Consider the following 18503-nt stretch of genomic DNA (forward strand, 5'->3'; position numbering starts at 1 on the left):
ACCAATCTTTTCAACTTGTACCTGTGTTTGCTAATACCTTTGTTGAAGTGCGACAGTTTATCCATCACTACCCTGTGTGGCTTCTGACCCATAAGCTCTCTTCAAAATATTCACTACCTGATAGAGACTTTTAGCTGCAGATTCCTTACCTTCGAATATCCCACAGGCATCAGATTGGATCCAGAATATCCCTGTGCACCAGTAGGTGGCATAGTTTGACTCTGTACCGACACCATCTGCATTGGAAGTGGCGTGTGCGGTGCCTACATCAGCGACGCCTCAGCGTGCTGACATTGCTTCTTTTCTTTTTGCGCCAGTCAGCACAGATCTGGAGAGAGCTTCGTCCAGTCATTTTTTGACATTTTGTTGCAGCGTTTTTCGAGACCCTTGTCTTTCAGTGTGCTAGGAATGCCCTCCAAGAAACCAGTGAGGTTTAACCCTGTGGTTCCTGTCTTTGACAGACCCCCATCTGGTGTGTCTTTCGTGCTTTAGCCAGACCACAACTCCAAGACCTGTGAAGACTGCTGCACCATGAACCTGAAGGCACTGACGGATCACTCCCAGAAGCTCCTTCCTCGTTGCCCGAAGCTCCACCTCTGCCTTGATACATGTAACATTCTGCTAAGCCCATCATCAATCAAGACACAATTGTGATCATAATGCTTCTCTGCCCAGTGTAAAAAATAGACAACAGAAAAAAATCAAAACCAACACCACATCTCGTCAAAAGATAAATGCACCCCAGAGAGTGTAGTCCTTTCTTCCCATAAATATGTCCACCAACTTTGATTTTTTTTACTCCTGATTGACGTACCAAACCATACCTTGTATACTATTTCCAGTATCACCAAATTCCTTCTTGCCATCACACTACTGGCCTCACCATTCTTTTCGCTTAACACAAAAAAGAAAAGGGGGGTCCAAGGGAAGTTTAAAGACCGGCAAGAATTAAATCCCCAAATAAATACTGAGAAACAACAAAGAAATCCTTGGGTCTGGGATGCCAAGACAAACATGGAAGAGACACTAGAGATTATCTAAGGGATCTTGTGGGGGAATCCCTTTTAGGACAAAATACTTATCCCACCATAGGTGGCATGCTTCATCGTCTGGGATTCTCCTCTTGGCAGGAACATCTAGTCCCACCAAGGGCTACAGCTCCCTCTCTGAGAGGAAGGAACTCAGGGATGTTTTATTCCTAATATGTTAGGATATACAAAATCCTGCAGACGAGAAGAAAGAAAACTGGTTGGGTTGAGGGCGCAGCTCAACAAAAATACAAACTGTGTGGGTAGTGATGTTAAAACTAGCTAATGAGAGCGGCAAAGCTACATTTATTGACTCTTTCTCGGTGCCATGATTAAAAACAGCGCACCTGCAGTATGGATTTATAACTGCACATGTCAGCCTAAAAACAGGTCTACATGTTTCAGCCTTTTAGACCCAAGAAGGTGTCATGGCTTTTGTCAGGAACTCGAAATGTTACGGCGAAAATGCATGTGATCAGTGATAGAAATAATAGTAAAGAAGTTTAAATACAACACCTGTAATCCTACTGATTTGTGTGGGTGATTTACTGGTCGTACCTGTAGAGAAAAACACAACCAACTAGAGAAATCAAAAAAGTAAGTGGCTCTAGACATGTTTGTGAATACATTTCAAGGACCATGTGGGATTTTGTTATCGACACAGGTTTACTGCATTCGGCACTTCTAATGACTATAAGAGTTGCTTACCCATAGTGTACGGATAAGAAGCCTCACCTCAAACTGGCAACAACTCAGGGAAGGGGCACCACTCTAAAGAAAAGGAAGATGAATGTGTCAAACATATCAAGAGTTAAATTGACCCAGCTCCTTAAGGACATCGTTTAAAGAAAACTGATCACGTAAAGACCAAGTGCACACACATGCTTGTCAGTCAGATGTTACAATTAGTCAGGGACTTATAGAGGTAAGTTGTGTAGCCACCACCAGGTAAGTAGGACATGGTCTGGGGTGGGTATTGTAGGTAGCGCCAAGAAATAAATCCGTTGGTTCGTCCAAATATGCCCATTGGAGGGCTCTGCATGTGACACAGTGGAGTCACCCTAATAAGCATGTGGTAATCCTGATTGTAGGCGCAGTTCTTCCTTAGAAGAAGGAAAGAGGTGTGCTAAAAGTACAGAATTGCAGTGCCTAGAACCGGTATCCACAGAAATTACTTTGCCGGAAGTGTGCGAGGCAAAAAACCCGGTAGTGTGATGCTCCTCGATCGTGACTAGCGAGGCGGTGCTTAAATTATGCTAAGCTTGGAACGGGTATAACAGGATACTACTACAATAGTAAATGGACAGGCAAGGGCTCCAGCCTGGAGCTAATATGAAAGGATACTGCCACAGTAGTGTACAGGCAGAGTATGGGAAGGCGGAGACGCAACTCAAGCACAAGCTCCCTCCGAACACCGAGGTGAGAAACACTGTAGTGTAATGCTCCTTGACGGTAACTAGCGAGGCGGTGCTTCAATCATGCTTAGCCCAGGGCTAGTCTAGCAGGGTACTGCCACAGTAGTGTACAGATCGGCCAGTGCTCCAATGGTGTTATAGCCCGGGGCCGGTAAACAGGGGTGCTGCCACAGGAGTGTAAAGACAGAGTCTTGGAAGGCGGAGATGCAACTGAAGCACGAACTCCTTCTGAAACAACGAGGCTCTATGAGAGTCCTTTGTGTGCCTGGAACTAAGGTGAGAGTCTCTTAGCGACAAACGCTGCCAAACATAAGGCCGATGCAGGACAAACAAAGTACTTGTAAGAGATCTAGTTGTCCATATATGTGTGTTTGTTTTAGAGTTTTATATAGCGCGAACTAGACCCAAAGATATCAGGTATCCGAGCGCTTTACATGAGCACCAGTTTCTTTATAGACGGACACATTCATTTTTGGTAGGCACGGGAAGATTAAGTGATTTCCCCAGAATCACACGATGTTGAGCGTTGTTGCCAAGAATCAAACCCGGTTCCCCAGCTTCGAGGTCACCGATCTAGACGTAAGGCCAATTTGCCGGTAAACAGGGTGCTGCCACAGGAGCATACAGACACATTCATTTTTGGAAGGCACGGGGAGATTACGTGATTTGCCCAGAATAATGCGATGTTGAGCGTCATTGCAGTGAATCAAAATATAGCCAAGGACGCATGCATATCATGGAAAAACCCAAGTCCACCTTCAAGGTAGGTTGCCGGCATGCCTCTTACTTATACGTCGGTACCCTAGGCGGTACTTGAGCTGGAACCAGAGGAAGAGGTCAGCCGCATCCATGAGGTTTGAGGCCGGTGCACGTGAAGTCACCCCGTCATCACGTGACACATGAGGCTGCTGGGAAATGTGGTCAATGAACCACTGAGCCTGATTCAGTGGTTCTACTGGCCCGCAAGTGCGGGACTGCGCATTCCCTGTTGGCAATAAAAACACACATTGTTGCAATTAAAGAAGAAGACCCTTTATACAGGACGGATTGTCCTGACAAAGTACATCAATAAAGTTGGATATTGATGGATTGCGGGGCATGTATGTGGGAACAAACAGTGCATTCTGGGAGGAGAAGTTCCAGATGTTCCCAGATTAATAAAGATGATACAGTAAGTCGGTTGAGATAAATAATGAACAGACTGGCACTCATGTGCGCGCACTCACATTATTGCTGGGCGTGACCCTTATATTAGTCAATCCTGTTTCGGATGTTTATGAAGTGGGGTTGATCATGCTGTCCAAGTCTCACTGTAGAGAGCTCTATTGGGGTGCCCTATGTGGTTCTTGGGTGTCATGGCGAATGGAGGGATGCAATCTAGATGCTCGTTTAAATTAGTGATTACCACATCGCTAGCCTGAGTGGTTCATATTCTGTTTGACGTCAGGATGTCTTGCATATGGATATGCCCTACCCATAACCCCCACTCCTAAAGTAGGCTGACATAAATGTTATGACCTTGCAGTGATGCTAAGGATGTACAGAGTAAATGTTTTGTACGATTTTGTAAATGTATCAGTCTCCCCTGGTGGCTGTACCCAGACCTAATGCAATGCAGATTTTAGAGCTCTGATTGTAGGTCCTGCTAGTTCTCCTTGCACTGCATAGTGCAGGGTAGGGTGTGTGAGAATAAAGGTATAGATTTATAATGCAGTCCAAGGGATGTCATCATTTACCCTGTGCTATCACTCTGTAGTTTGTGGACCAATCTCTGTTCTTGCCGGAACAGGTATTTCGTGATGTCAGATATGTGAGAAGGGATATATGGTTTTCCAGCAGTGTCCAACTCAATTCATCTGCCAAGTGATTTTTTTCTAAAAAATGGTTTGTGAGCTGGTAGACTGTTCCTTACAGCAGATGGTGCTTTTGTGTTCCATTATCCTTGTTTTAATCTTACGTGTGGTCATGCCCACGTACCAAAGTCCGCATGGACAATTGAATAGGTAGATGAGTCTTTCGCTGTTACAATTTGTATGGCGAGATAGTACCCAAGGCCTGTCAGTGCAGATGTCAATCGAAGTGGTATGTCTAGTTTGTGGGCACGCAGCACAGGCTCAGCATGGAAATTGACAGTTGATAGCTGGCAATCCCCATAGTGTATCCTGATTGGTGGATCTCTTGGTTTTAGGTCTTTTGTGGACCAGTTGGTCCCTGAGGTTTGTGCTCCATTTGAAACAAAGGTTGAGGAATGGAGGTAGTTCCTATATTCAGGATCTTCCAATTCTTTCGTATGCTTTTCTTTATGTGGTTGGAGAAGGTGCAAAACGTGTAGACACATGTGATCCTAGAAGGTTCTCCTTTGGGTGCAGCAATCCCAATCAACGCCTCTCTGTTGTTGTTTGCTGACCTTTTCATAGACCGACGGGCCAAGTTGGCCGGGTAATTTCTATTTCTGAGTTGTGTGGAGAGTGTTCTGGCATGCTCATCATATTTCTCCTTAGAAGAACAAAATGACTCAAGTTCACTGTCAGTCCTAGACTGTCGAACAGTTATAGACAAGAATTTGTCATCCTGGTAGCTTGTCATGTAGGGGAATACTTCGTGACCTTTAGAGGATAGGGCTGCGACTACTGGAGCGAGGTATTTGGTAAGTATCCTGGGTGCCGAATTGAGGCCAAAAGGGAGGACCATGAGTTGGTAGTGGGTACCAGCTACCGTAAACCTGAGGAATTTTCGATGTTTTCGATGGATGGGGATGTGGAAATATAAATCTTCCAAAATCAAATGAGGCCTTGAAGTCTCCTCTGTTGAGGCAACACAAGATCTTGACCAAAGTTACCATCCTGAATGTTTACTTTCTTATGAACTTGTTGAGCTTCCGGAGATCCACTCCCCCGATTTCTTTTTTTATCAAGAAAAACCTAAAGTAGAATACCTGACCCCTTTCTAGGATTGAAACTTTCTCGACTGCTCCTTATGAGAGTATGAATTTTGCCTCTTTGTGCAATAAGTGAAGACAAGGGGGGGGGGCTCCTTTAGGTGGAGTAGTGGGAGGTCTTGTCATGAATTCTAGAGTATGACCAAAGTGAACCAGATATTATACCGATGGTCAGTTATTTCTTCCCATTGTTGCGAGAAATTGGAGATCTTTGCACCCACAGGTGGGAGAAAGGTGGGAAGCTGGTACCAGGTCTCGATAATTTTCTTCCTGCATCTCATACTTGGTTAGGTATTCTTTTGCGGTCCCCATGATGTGAGAAACCAGCCATTGAGGACTGGCGGTATGTTGGAGGCTGGTAGGTTTGTCTAGATTGTGACACATAGGCCTGGTACTTGTGCGTTCTCTGATAACGGCCTCTTTATGCGGTGAAACCGCATTCTTTGCCTCCTCTGAAGGACATTTTTGTATACTGCAGGGTGCCCAAAGCCTTTGCTGTGTCTTAATAGTTACCAGCACCTCGTCGTATATATCTTTCTCAAACTAAGAGCCCCCATCAAACGCCATAATATCTTGGTCTGGTCTTCAGGTCTGAAGGTAGTGGCTTTTAACCATCTCATGCGCCGTAACACTACCGCACCTGCCAGCTGGTGGAAACCTGTATTGGCTATGTCCATAGCACAGTCGATGGTCTCTGAGGCCGCTCGCTCTCCTTCCAATAGGATCTTTCTAGGCTCTTGCATTCTATCTTCCATGTCAGACTACATCTGACGGTCGTAGCGACTGATGATCACTAGAGCGTTGGCCGCCCGAACTGTTAATGCAGTAATGCTGGAAAAACATTTCCCCATAATGTCCAGTCTATGCCCCTCTTTATCAGGGGGAGTTGTGATGGGAGTGGCTGGATTTTTAGATCTCCTCTGTGCTGCCTGCGAAATGAATAAATCTGCCCTTGGGTAACCTGTGAGGCAAGAAAGGGAATGCTCACGCAACGAGTGCAGCGTCAAAGACGATCCTTCACGGCGGTGAAACAGAAACTCAGGGATAACTATGTTATTCCCAGCACATGCTCGATTGGAAGCTGGAGGAAATCTGGTTTTTCGAACAACTGGAGGAGGCAGCGGACTGGCTTGAGTATCAGATGGCTCGGGCCTCACAAGATCGTAATGCTGGGGGTGAGGCTACCATACAGGCTCCTGGCTGACAAGTATGACCTGGACACAAGGCCTCCCACATGCTGGCTAACTATCGGGTTTGGCTGGACAGGTAATGGGCTGTAGAGGGATCTGGTCCTGGAGGGACGCCTCCCTTTTCTAAGACTGACTTTTGGAACTTTGGTGTGTGACCGACGTTGGGGACTCTTTACCTGTAGCTTCGGGGGAAGGGGGAATACGGGATGTCACGTCCCTACATTTTCTATTAATAGTTCTTCTTTAGGGCGACAGGCACTCTGTACGTTTCTTATGGGCAGTTTTGAGACCAGAGTGCAGCACTGCATGGTGGGGGGTTGTTGGGCCAGGAGGAGGGGCTGTTCGGTGGGGGTTGTATTTATGCATCGTTATGGTTTGCACATCTGTAACTCACTTCACTACTATCACAGAGACACTAGCCAACAGTAACCTGAGCTATGGGAGAACATTTTTGTAACATTTTGAGCTGGAACATCAATTGTCTTGGGGACAAGATCAAACGTAGTGTGGTTCTGCAGTATATGAAACAGCAGGCCCCAAATATTGTTCTCCTTCAGGAGATGCATCTGGTTGGAAATCTCTTAAAAGCAATGCACACTGGGAGGGAGGTACAAAATGGTTGCACACGCAGGATTCACATCTGGATCCAGAGGTGTAGGCATTATGATTAAAAATTCACTTCCACTTGAGGTGGGTACCGTCTGGACGGATGAGAGAGGCAGATATGCTGGGATTTCAGGCACATGAGAGGGCCGCATGCTTACGTTCATGTCAATCTATGTACCCCGGGACTGCAGGGCTCCACCTTTACTGATCTGGTTTCATTCCTACTCACTGTACCAGTTGGCCTCCTGGTCCTCGGCGGAGATTTTAATGCTGTAGTCTCAGGCACATTAAATCCCTACCCCCCTAGGTAAAAAGGACTCTCTGCAGCTGGCTGACCGATTTTCTTGACGCTATGGACCTAGAGGACTCTGGAGGGTTTATCACCCAGACCGAATACAACACACCATTCACTCTGGCGCCCACCATAGTCTATCCCATCTAGATTACTGCCTGGTCCCTGCACCCCAAGTCACTTACATACATGAAATCAGACACCTTGCCTGGGGCATCTCTGATCACTCTCCGGTATGGATACACATAGTACTCAATCAAGCCACGGTGGGTAGGCTAGCTCCAATTAACCCCTGGTACCTTCGAGATCCGAAGCTTCGTAAAAACCTCCTCAAGGCCATAAACGATTACTTCACCAACAACATAGGGTCAGTAGCCTCATCCCAGTCCCTATGGGAAGCTTTTAAGACCGTAATTCGAGGTCAGGCTCTGTCCTTGACCATAGGGGCGAAGAAAGAAAAACAAAAAGGAATCCTTGACTTAGAGGCTGACATTTATCGGCTGGAGGGCGACCTGAACTTGGTGAGACACCGGAAAAGCTCCATCTCCTTAACCAGAAACAACACGACCATAAAGTCCTGGCCACGGACAAGGCCACACTCCTGAGCAGGGAACGTCAAGGTAGAATATATGAAATGGGTGACAAAGCAGGGAAGCTAATAGCTTTGTTAGACAAAAAAGACTGGGCGAGCAGATTAGTCCCGGAGCTTAAAGACAATGAAGGCAGCTCTCTCACTGAACCCCAAGACATAGTTGACAGATTTGCCACTCATTTTTAAAAGGTATACTCAACAGTGATCCCACACACTGAGGAGGACTCACAAGACCTCCTTCGTGACATCAGACTCCCTTGTCTTTCCTCAATGGATTGCAAATTTATGGAAAGCAACTTGACCACAGATGAAATTGTGCAAGCAATACACGCATTAAAACCAGGCAAGGCTCTTGGACCAAACGGTATCCCCATCGAGCTATATAAACTACAGCCCAATAAACTCGCACTCGAAGTTTGAGGAATCGTTAGAACTTGGAGCTCTATCGAGGGAACAGAGAATAGCCACTATAGTCCTCATACATAAAGATGGAAAGCCCTGGACTGACTGGACCTCATATAGGCCGATTTCCCTCCGAAACGCCGAACCCAAAATCCTGGCCGAACTTCTGGCTGTCTGTCCGCTCAAGGTAATAGGCACCCTGATGCACCCAGATCAATCTAGCTTTGTGCCACAAAGAAATACTGCCCTGAACTTACGCAGGATTCACGGAGTGCTGGGCAGAGCATCAATCATTCAGGAGTTGGCTGTGATAGTGTCTCTGTACGCAACCATGGCATTCGACACAGTTGAGTGGCCCTACCTTTGGGCAGTACTTGCAAAATTGGGATTTGGCCCAAAATACATTCAGTGGGTACGTCTCCTGTACCAAGACCCTCTGGCCCAGGTAGTGGTCAATGACACACTGTCAGCCACGTTCCCACTTAGCTGTGGAACCCTTCAGGGTTGCCCACCCTCTCCCCTTCTTTTTGCCCTTGCCCTGGATCCACTGGCAGCCTGGATCATAGACCAGATGATACGACGGCTGAGATGGTCCCCTGACTGGGATGACCACATCTCACTCTTCGCGGACATCATTTTACTTTATCTGGCCGCCCGTCAAAATCCCTAATAGTAGTTTTAGATATTGTGGCAGTGTTAGGCAGATTCTCTAGATTCAAGGTCAATTGGGGTAAATCATTATTATTTGCTTCTAGGGGAGATCCTCCTGCCCCCCTGGAAACTGCCCAATCCAGATCAACACAGCGGACTGTAAATTCCTTGGTATTTTTTTTTTCCACGATACCACAGCTCGCTATGCCCAAAATCTCCTTCTGCCCCTGCGTAGACTCAAAAAAAGATATTATAAGTTTGAAGTCACTTCCCCTCTCCCTACTGTGCAGAGCAGCCCTGTTTAAAATGAAGTCCTTGCATAGATTTTCTACGAATTACAAAATGCCCTTGACCCAGTACCAGCACAATATTTCAGGGAAATAGAGGGTCTTCAGAGAGAATTGCTTTGGGATGGAAAACTGCGTATTGCCCTAAATAAACTGAGCCTAAACTGGTACGATAGTGGCATAAGCCTTCCGGACATAAAAAAATATTACTGGGCAGCACACCTGGCTGCCATAAATCACGGCACCTATGGACAAGGCGACTACCCTGGCTATGCCATGGATAAATGGCTCCTCCCCGGACATAACTATAACAGGGCACTCTATTCACGGCCTAAAAAACACACCTTCACGGGCCCCACCTAGCATTTGATCCAAATTTGGCACGACGCAACCAACTCTCTTGGGTGGGGACGTGAACTGACGTTGGAGGCCCCCCTTTGGGATTCTGAAACACTGGGCAGCCTTTGGAGGTCAAAAGGCTTTGACAGATGGGTTCTCATTGGCATTACACAAATCAAAGTTATTTGGGGAGAAGGGGGAGTCAAATCCTACAACACATTACAGGTTGAATATGATCTAGCTGTCACAGAATATTTCCGATATGCCCAATTCCTACACTCACTCCAAACGTTTCTACCTAAAGGGATAATCCGACCTGAAGCCTTACCCCTAGAGTACAGAATCTTAGATTATCACCTTCCTGAAAATACGATTTCTCTAATATACAAAAAGCTGATAAACAATATGACCGATCCCCTACAGGCATTAAGGGAGAAATGGACGGGAGACGGGGTTGATATAGACAACAAAGATTGGGAAGAGGCAGTTTCTTCCCCTAGAGTGGTAGTCATACCGGGGCGTCTTTGGACAGGTACAGCTAAAAATCCTTCACTGTGTGCACATCACTGGGCCACGCTTGATACATATATGATATGGGGATAACTGACAAAGGGGAATGTAGGAGAGGCTGTGGTAAACTGGGAAGCTTTCTACACATTATATGGGAATGTAAGTACTTCAGTTCTTTCTGGCACGAAATACACAAGGCAATATTTGCTGTGCTACGCACCTGTCTTTCACCAGAGGTGAGGCGATGCCTCCTCAACATATGGGAACCCCCAGACCTGAACACTCACTAGACACAATGGGCCACCCTGGGATTCATGATAGCATAGAGAAACATTGCACAATTATGGGGAGCTGCTAAACCACCTACTTTGGAGGCCTGGGAGAGGGACCTTGACTTGTGTATGTTTGGGGAGCAGACGGTCTATGCAGCCAGAGGATGCCCCAAAAAATGGGCACATACCCGAAGCCCTTGGAATAGATATCGTGGAGAAATCTTCATGCCTCCTGATTGTTTTGAACCAAATGTCCCCCTTACCCCTTATGTTGAAATGTAATCCTCCTCCACTGTACGCCGCTATTATTCATCTACTAACTGTCCTCTGTATTGTCTATTTAAACCAATGCATTTTTCAATAAAAAGTATTATTATAAAAAAGAAGGGGAATCCTCTGGGGCCCTGTATTTCTTATCAATCCGCAGGAGCAGTGGCGAGATCATAATTGTTGCTCCCTCCTACCAGATGTAATTGATTATTGGAATTGATTGTAACGATTTTCTAGTTTCCTCTCTGAAGTCATACAGGAAATACTCTGCTGTATGCTTCACCGTCATTGGCAGAAGGAACCTGGTCGTCGCCCTTTCCATTAAATGAGGGCCCCCCCCAATGTTTTTGGGAGGCGAGTCAACTGGATGATGTGGCAGAGGAGCGGGAGGGGGAATAATGTAACCTTCCCAAGAATCAGTCTGTGGGTGAGGATCCTGGATCTTTCCTTCTCTATCCTCATCTGAGGACGACGGATCTTCTGCAGCAGTTGCTGCTATTCGTGGCCGCGGTGTTATTGTAGGTATCACTGGTGGTGGCAAAGTTGGTGTTCTTGGAGGTTCCAACTGAGGTGGTGGTGGTTCTATTTGGTCACCTGAGGTGGGAACCTCTGTCTGTAATCAGTAAGTATGGGCGGAAAATCCGTTCCGCTCACGGATTTTGCGGATTTTCGGTAAATTCGCAATCCGCGAGATTCGCGAATTTCCCGCAAAATCCGCAAATCCGCGAGCAGCGGATTTTATGGCTTGTTCGCACTGTTCGCGTGAGTTCGCGGCTTCCCAGTTCAACTTCGCGCCCCGCAAATAAGCGCTAAATTGCAGAAATACGATCTTAGCAAAACTGAAACTACTTACCAGGTTCAAAAGTTCAAGCTCATCATTAGTAGCCATTTCCTGTAGTGCTTCCTGAGGGGCCCCTCCAGAGTTCAGTTGCCTACTTGCAACTATTATGTGATCCTGCTCTGACCCTCAGAATAGTTACACATATGCCACAAAGGTCCTGAATTACAGCTAAGGGAGACAAGCAGGAGCCAGGCTGGAAGTTCAAATCCAGTGACACATTAATCCGCCCCTAATTCATTATTGTCAGTTGGGGCAGGGCAGGTGTTGTAACTAATTTTGCAACAATGAAAGCACTTAGCAAGTGCAAAAGATCACTAATCAGGAAGCACTAAGGAAGCAGGTGCCAGCTAAAAAAATATTCTGTGACACGTTAATCAGCCCCAAATTAATTCAGGTCACTTGAGGCAGGGAAGGTGTGCTTTGCTTTGCCACAATAATGTACACTGGACAACCAGAGGGTGCTGTGATGAAACAGAGGGTGGCATGGGTGAGCCAGAGGGTGGCATGGGTGAACCAGAGAGTGGCAGTGGTGACAGAGGGTGGCAGTGATGAAGAAGAGTGTCCCAAACAGGCTGGACACGTAGAAACAACAAGTTCGCAAAACTTGCGACCCGACAAGTAAGTTCGCGTTTGCGAAATTGTACAAAAACCCTCGCGAACTGGCAGAAACCCGCGCGAACACACAAAAAAAAAAAATCCGCAAATTCGCGAGAATTCGCGGATTTTGCGAATTGCGAGTTCGCAAATCCGCAAAATTCGCGAACGCGAGATTCGCAAAATTCGCCCATGCTTAGTAATCAGCTAGCATCACCTGAAGGTCCTGGATAAGAGAGGGTGGCAAGTGTGGAATTTCTCTAGGACTAGGCTCAGAAGGATAGCCATGAGGTTGGTAATGATGTGGTGGAATTACATATGGTTGATAATATTGCTCCTCATCTGCATAATCATAGTCTTTCTCCGGGCATTTGACGTTGAATTCAAAAGGGCTGTGAACCACCAGACATACTCCATCATCATCATCAGATTGTTGAAAGTCCAACAGGTGCGAAGTTGGCGAAGGGGAAATCTTACTGATTGGAGATACGTCCGGATGCTGAAAGGTTTTCATCACAGTAGCAATATTTACCATTGTCGACGGCGGAGTCGAGGGTACTGTAATCACTGTTTCAGGAATTTCGATCGTTGACAGTGTCGTCAACAGATCCATCGACAGGGATTAAGTTTACTGAGTGTTCGTCGATGAGGTCTTAGTCAATGGGATTGACCTCATCTGCAGCAATAAAATGCTCACCAATAGGTTCCTAAGATTGGGAAATTCTCATCGAAGGACCAGAGATGGCTACCGTCATCGTTGCGCCTAACATCACCTGCGCTGACGATGACACAGTAGTACTAGTAGTCATTTACGAGCATAGTGTTGCCGTCATTGACATCGTTGAGGGCGGTTTCTTTGTCAGCTCTGTGCCACATAGAATCTGGGGAAGAGGCTAGAGTATTTCTTTTTCCTTACACAAAGGCGAGGTGGGTAAGGATGATGCAGGTTCTGAAGAGACTTTAAGAGGTTTCCCATTTTTAGAGTTTTTACTTTCCTGGGTGGATTTGAGGTGCTTCCTGCCTCCTCCTGGGATCTGGCTCACTTGTGAGGCCTAGAAGAACCATCACTCTCCTCATCAGATGACTTGTGTTGCTTTGTGGGCTGGAGCCTCCCCTCTCTAACTATAATTCACAGAAATTGCCCGTAAGACAGGTCATCGCAATGCGATTTGGGTTGGTAACTCTTATAGGACAGAGGGAGTTTCTGACCATCGGTTTCCTAAAGAGGTCTGTCCCCAGTCCATCCCCTGATGGAAAAATGCGAATGTCCAGGAACGGTAAGCTGGTGTTGCTGAATTCAAAGGTAAATTTCAAGAACTCATTCTTGGTGTTGAGCCATTGGAAGTCGATGATGGTATCAGATGTTCCCCGCCAGATGACAAACACGTCATCGGTATAGCGCTTCCACAGGAGAATGTAGGTCCTGTATGGGTTTTGTGCCATCAGGATATGATCTTGTTCAAACAGGTGCACATACAGATTTACCAAGCTGGGCGCGAAAACACTACCCATTGAAGTGCCCGATGTTTGTAGGTATAAAACATTCAAATCAGAAGAAATTTTCTTTCATGGCAAATCGTGCACATTCCATGATGAAATGTACTGGGGAGATGGTTTCCAGATTTCTGGTGCCTAGTAGGGTTTGAATTGCTGGTGGTGTTTCATCTTGAGGAATGCAGGTATAAAGAGACTCGACGTCAAATGAAACTAGATAGTCTCTTGTGGTATCAAAAGGAGTATCAGATAGAAGTCTCAGGATGTCTTTGGTGTCCTGGAGATATGTGGGCATCTCAACAACAAGTGGTCATAGAAAATAGTCCATGAAAGTAGAGAGGGGCTGTAAGAGAGACTCTACCCCGGAGATGATGGGTTTTCCTAGGGTGAGGCCTTTGTTCCTTGTGTATTTTTGGTAATACGTAGAAACAAGGAGTGACCAGGTGGGATGTGATCAGAAGTGTTGCCTCTTTAGGAGTAATCCATTCAATGTCTTTGGCATCCTCCTCCAACCTTGTTATTTCTAGTGACAGCCTCTTTGTCTTGTCCATTTTAAGAGTTCGGTTTTCCAGTTGTAAACATTCTGTGCGGTAGGAGGATGGGTTCATGATGACATCACTCCCCCCTTATCTCCTGGCCTGATGATGATTGACTTATCCTTGGCCAGTATTCATATTGCCAGTTGTTCTCTTTTGGGGAGGTTCTGGAAGTGTCTTTTGTCAATGTTACACAGATTTGTGACTTCATCTGAGACTGCGTTTTCCTATGTAGGAGGTGACATATCCCCAACCTCTTTTAAGTACTGCCAGTTCATCTGGGGACAGCTGCCGGTCACTCAAATTAACTATTGAGTCACTTTGTCTCTTTGTGAAGTGGGCTTCCTCATACTCCGTGTGGCCCTCGAGGAGGGTGGAGGGCTCCAATGTACCTGAGCTTGTTGGTGTCTTCTGCCTCTAGATCGAGCTTGGCCAGACCCTAAAAAAGACTGGTTGGGAAAGAACGGACGATGTGGATGGTATAGAATCATTGGTCGTTGAAAGGGTGGATTTGGATAACCCCAAGGTATGGGAGGCCACCATTGTGACTGTCTGGACCTGATCGCCCACCCCTCCAGTTGTTCCTGTTCCTTCTGCTACTCCCTATACTTTGAGGTTCTGCATTATTGGTAGAATCAGAGGCGCTTGACCATGCCTTGCTTCCTGAGGTAGAATAATTGGATCCATACCTCTTGCCTCTTTGGTTATATAGTGGCAGAGCATAGTTGTCACTTGCATACGGATAGACCTTTTCAAAAGAGAACTGTGCCAAATCTTTTTTGAATTTGTTGATTTTTGCTGTGAGGATCGAGTCTTTGAACTCCTTGATGGCCTTGTTAGTTTCATGACCCTGTTTTGTATACAGAGTCACTGAGAAGATTGATTTAATATATGACTCGAGAGTCTGGATCTCAATGAGAATTGTGTTGGCAATACGTTTTGCTGTACTAATTATTAAAATCAGCCAGTCTCTCGTACATCACCATGCGATGAGAGACCAGTCTTTCATGAATGTTTTGTCATCTAGAAACAGTCTGGGAGTGATTGTTACTCACAACCCTGTGTGGGCACTATTCCCCCTTAGGTACTCCGTCATATTAGCACCATGTATTTGGGTGCGAGAATGTGATCTTTTAAGAGTAAGCAGTTTGGACTAATCAGACCTTTATGTAGAAGACCCACTCTGGGATGGGTACATCTGATACCATCATCGACTTCCACCAATGGCTCAACACCAAGAATGAGTTCTTCAAATTTACCTATGAATTTAGCAACACCAGCTGACTGTTCCTGGACATTCACATTTTTCCATCAGGGGATGGACTGGGAATACAGCTCTTAGGAAACCAATGGCCAGAAACTCCCTACTGTCCTATAAGAGTTACCACCCCAAATTGCTTCCCGATAACCTGCCTAACGGGCAATTTCTGCTAGTTAGAAGGAACTGTTCTTCTAAGGAGAAATACGAGGAGCATGCCAGGACACTCTCCACACAACTCAGAAATAGACATTACCCGGTCAACTTGGTCCGACGGTCTATGAAAAGGGCTGCAAACAACAACAGAGAGGCATTGATTGAGATTGCTGCACCCAAAAATGAGCCACCTAGGATCACGTGTCAACACGTTTTGCACCTTCTCCAACCACATTAGGAAGAGCATCTAAAAGAAGTGGAAGATCCTAAACATAGGAACTACCTCCATTCCTCAAACCTTGTTCGCTTTCAAAAGGATCACAAACCGCCGGGACTAACTGGTCCACACAAGACCTAAAACCAAGAGATCCACCAATCAGGATACACTATGGGGCTTGCCAGCGATCAAAGGTCATTTTCCATGCTGACCTGTGCTGCGTGCCCACAAACTAGACAGACCACCTCTGATTGACATCGGCACTGATAGACCTTGGGTACCATCTCACCATACAAATTGTATCATGGATGCTGCTGACCTCTACCTCCGGTTCCAGCTCGAGTACTGCCTGGGGTACCGACAGATAGGTAAGAGGCACACGGTCAACCTACCACAAAGGTTGTCTCGACTTTTTTCATGACATGCATGCGTCCTTGGCTATATGCACAACAGGATCTCTTACAAGTACTTTGTTTGTCCTGCATCTGTCTTATGTTTGGCAGCGTTCATCACTAAGAGACTCTCACCTTAGTTCCAGGCACATGAAGGACTCTTGTAGAGCCTCATTGTTTCAGAAGGAGTTCGCTCTTCAGTTGTGTCTCCGCCTTCCCAGACTCTGTCTGTACACTCCTGTGGCAGCACCTCTGTTTACCAGCCCCGGGCTATAATACCATTGGAGCACTGGACAACCTATACCATACTGTAGCAGTACCCTGCTAGACTAGTCCCGGGCTAAGCATGATTGAAGCACTGCAACGCTAGTTACCGTCGAGGAGGATTACACTACAGCGTTTCTCGCCTCAGTGTTTCGGAGGGAGCTCGCGTTTGATTTGCATCTCTACCTTCCCACTCTCTGTCTGTACACTACTGTGGCAGTATCCGTTTGTACCGGCTCCAGGCTATAGCACTATTGAAGCCCTGGCCTGTCTATTTACTATTATGGTAGTACCCTGGTATACTGGTTCCGGGCTTAGCACCGCCTCACTAGTCACCATCGAGGAGCATCACACTACAGTGTTTTTTGCCTCACACACTTCAGGCACAATCATTTCAGTGGATACCAGTTCTAGGATGTGCACTTCTGTGCTTTTAGCACACCTCTTTCCCTCTTCTATAGAAGAACTGCGCCTACAATCAGGATTACCACATGCGTATAAGGGTGACTCCACTGTGTCACATGCAGAGCCATCGAATGGGCATATTTGGACGGAACAACTGATTTACTTCTTGGTGCTACGTACAACACCCACCCCAGACCATGTCCTACTTACCTGGTGGTGGCTACACAACTTACCTTTATAAGTTCTTGACTAATTTTAACATCTGACTGACAAGCACTTGTGTGCACTTGGTCTTTACGTGATTATTTTTCTTTGAACATCAAACTTCCTTTTTTTCAGAGCGATGCCCCTTCCCTTGAGCTGTCACCAGGTTGAGATGAGGCTGCTTATCCGAACACTATGGGTAAGCAACTCTTACAGTCATTAGAAGTGCCAAATGCAGCAAACCTGTGTTGATAACAATATCCCACATGGTCCTTGAAATGTATTCACAAACATGTCTAGAGTCACTTACTTATTTGATTTCTCTTGTTGCTTGTGTTTTTTCTCTACAGGTACGACCAGTAAATCAGCCTCACAAATCAGTAGGATTACTGGTGTTGAATTTAAACTTTTTTACTATTATTTCTATCACTGATCACAAGCTATTTCGCAGTAACATTTTGAGGTCCTGACGAAAGCCGTGACACCTTCTTGGGTCTTCAAGGCTGAAACATGCAGACCTGTTTTTCGTCTGACACACGCAGTTATAAATCCATACTGCTGGTGCACTGTTTTTAATCCTGGCACCGAGAACAAGTCAATAAAGGTAGCTTTGTCGCTCTCATTAGCTAGTTTTAACATCACTACCCACACAGTTAGTATTTTTGTTGCGCTGCGCCCTCGACCCAACCAGATTTCTTTCTTCTCGTCTGAAGGATTTAGTATATCCTAACAGAGTAGGAATAAAATATCCCTGAGCTCCTTCCTCTCAGAGAGGGAGTTGTAGCCCTTGGGGGGACTAGGCGTTCCCGCCAAGAGGAGAATCCCAGATGTTGAAGCATGCCGCTTATGGTGGGTGAGGGATTTCGTCCTAAAAGGGATTTCCCCACAAGCTTCCTGAGATAATCTCTAGTGTCTCTTCCCTGTTTGTCTTGGCATCCCAGACCCAAGGATTTCTCACCATTCTTTTCCCTGCTCAGCATTGCGCAACTGCACCAAACATTTCCTTTATCTGGCTCCACAACATTCTTCTGTTATGCAATCCGGAGCAATATTGATAACCATTTACTCGCTTCGTTCTCCCACAGAACATGTCTTGGCACACTAGTCTGCTATCATAACTGTTTTTTGCTCCTCTTGATTTCTCTTAATCTTCTCCTTAGTATGTACTTGACTTAACATCTTTGAATTATTGTACGCAACCACGCTGTCACTAAGCTTGTTCCACAGGCCCTCTCCTTCAAGGATGTAAAAGGATAAACTCGAGTTATCCAATTTCGGGTTATCTTTCATAGATTCACATGCTTGAATGATTCCCCCGTCTTCTAGATGGGAGTCCCACGGTAACATAAT

This window comes from Lissotriton vulgaris, chromosome 5 (genome assembly GCF_964263255.1).
Source record: "Lissotriton vulgaris chromosome 5, aLisVul1.2, whole genome shotgun sequence".
NCBI lineage: Eukaryota > Metazoa > Chordata > Amphibia > Caudata > Salamandridae > Lissotriton > Lissotriton vulgaris.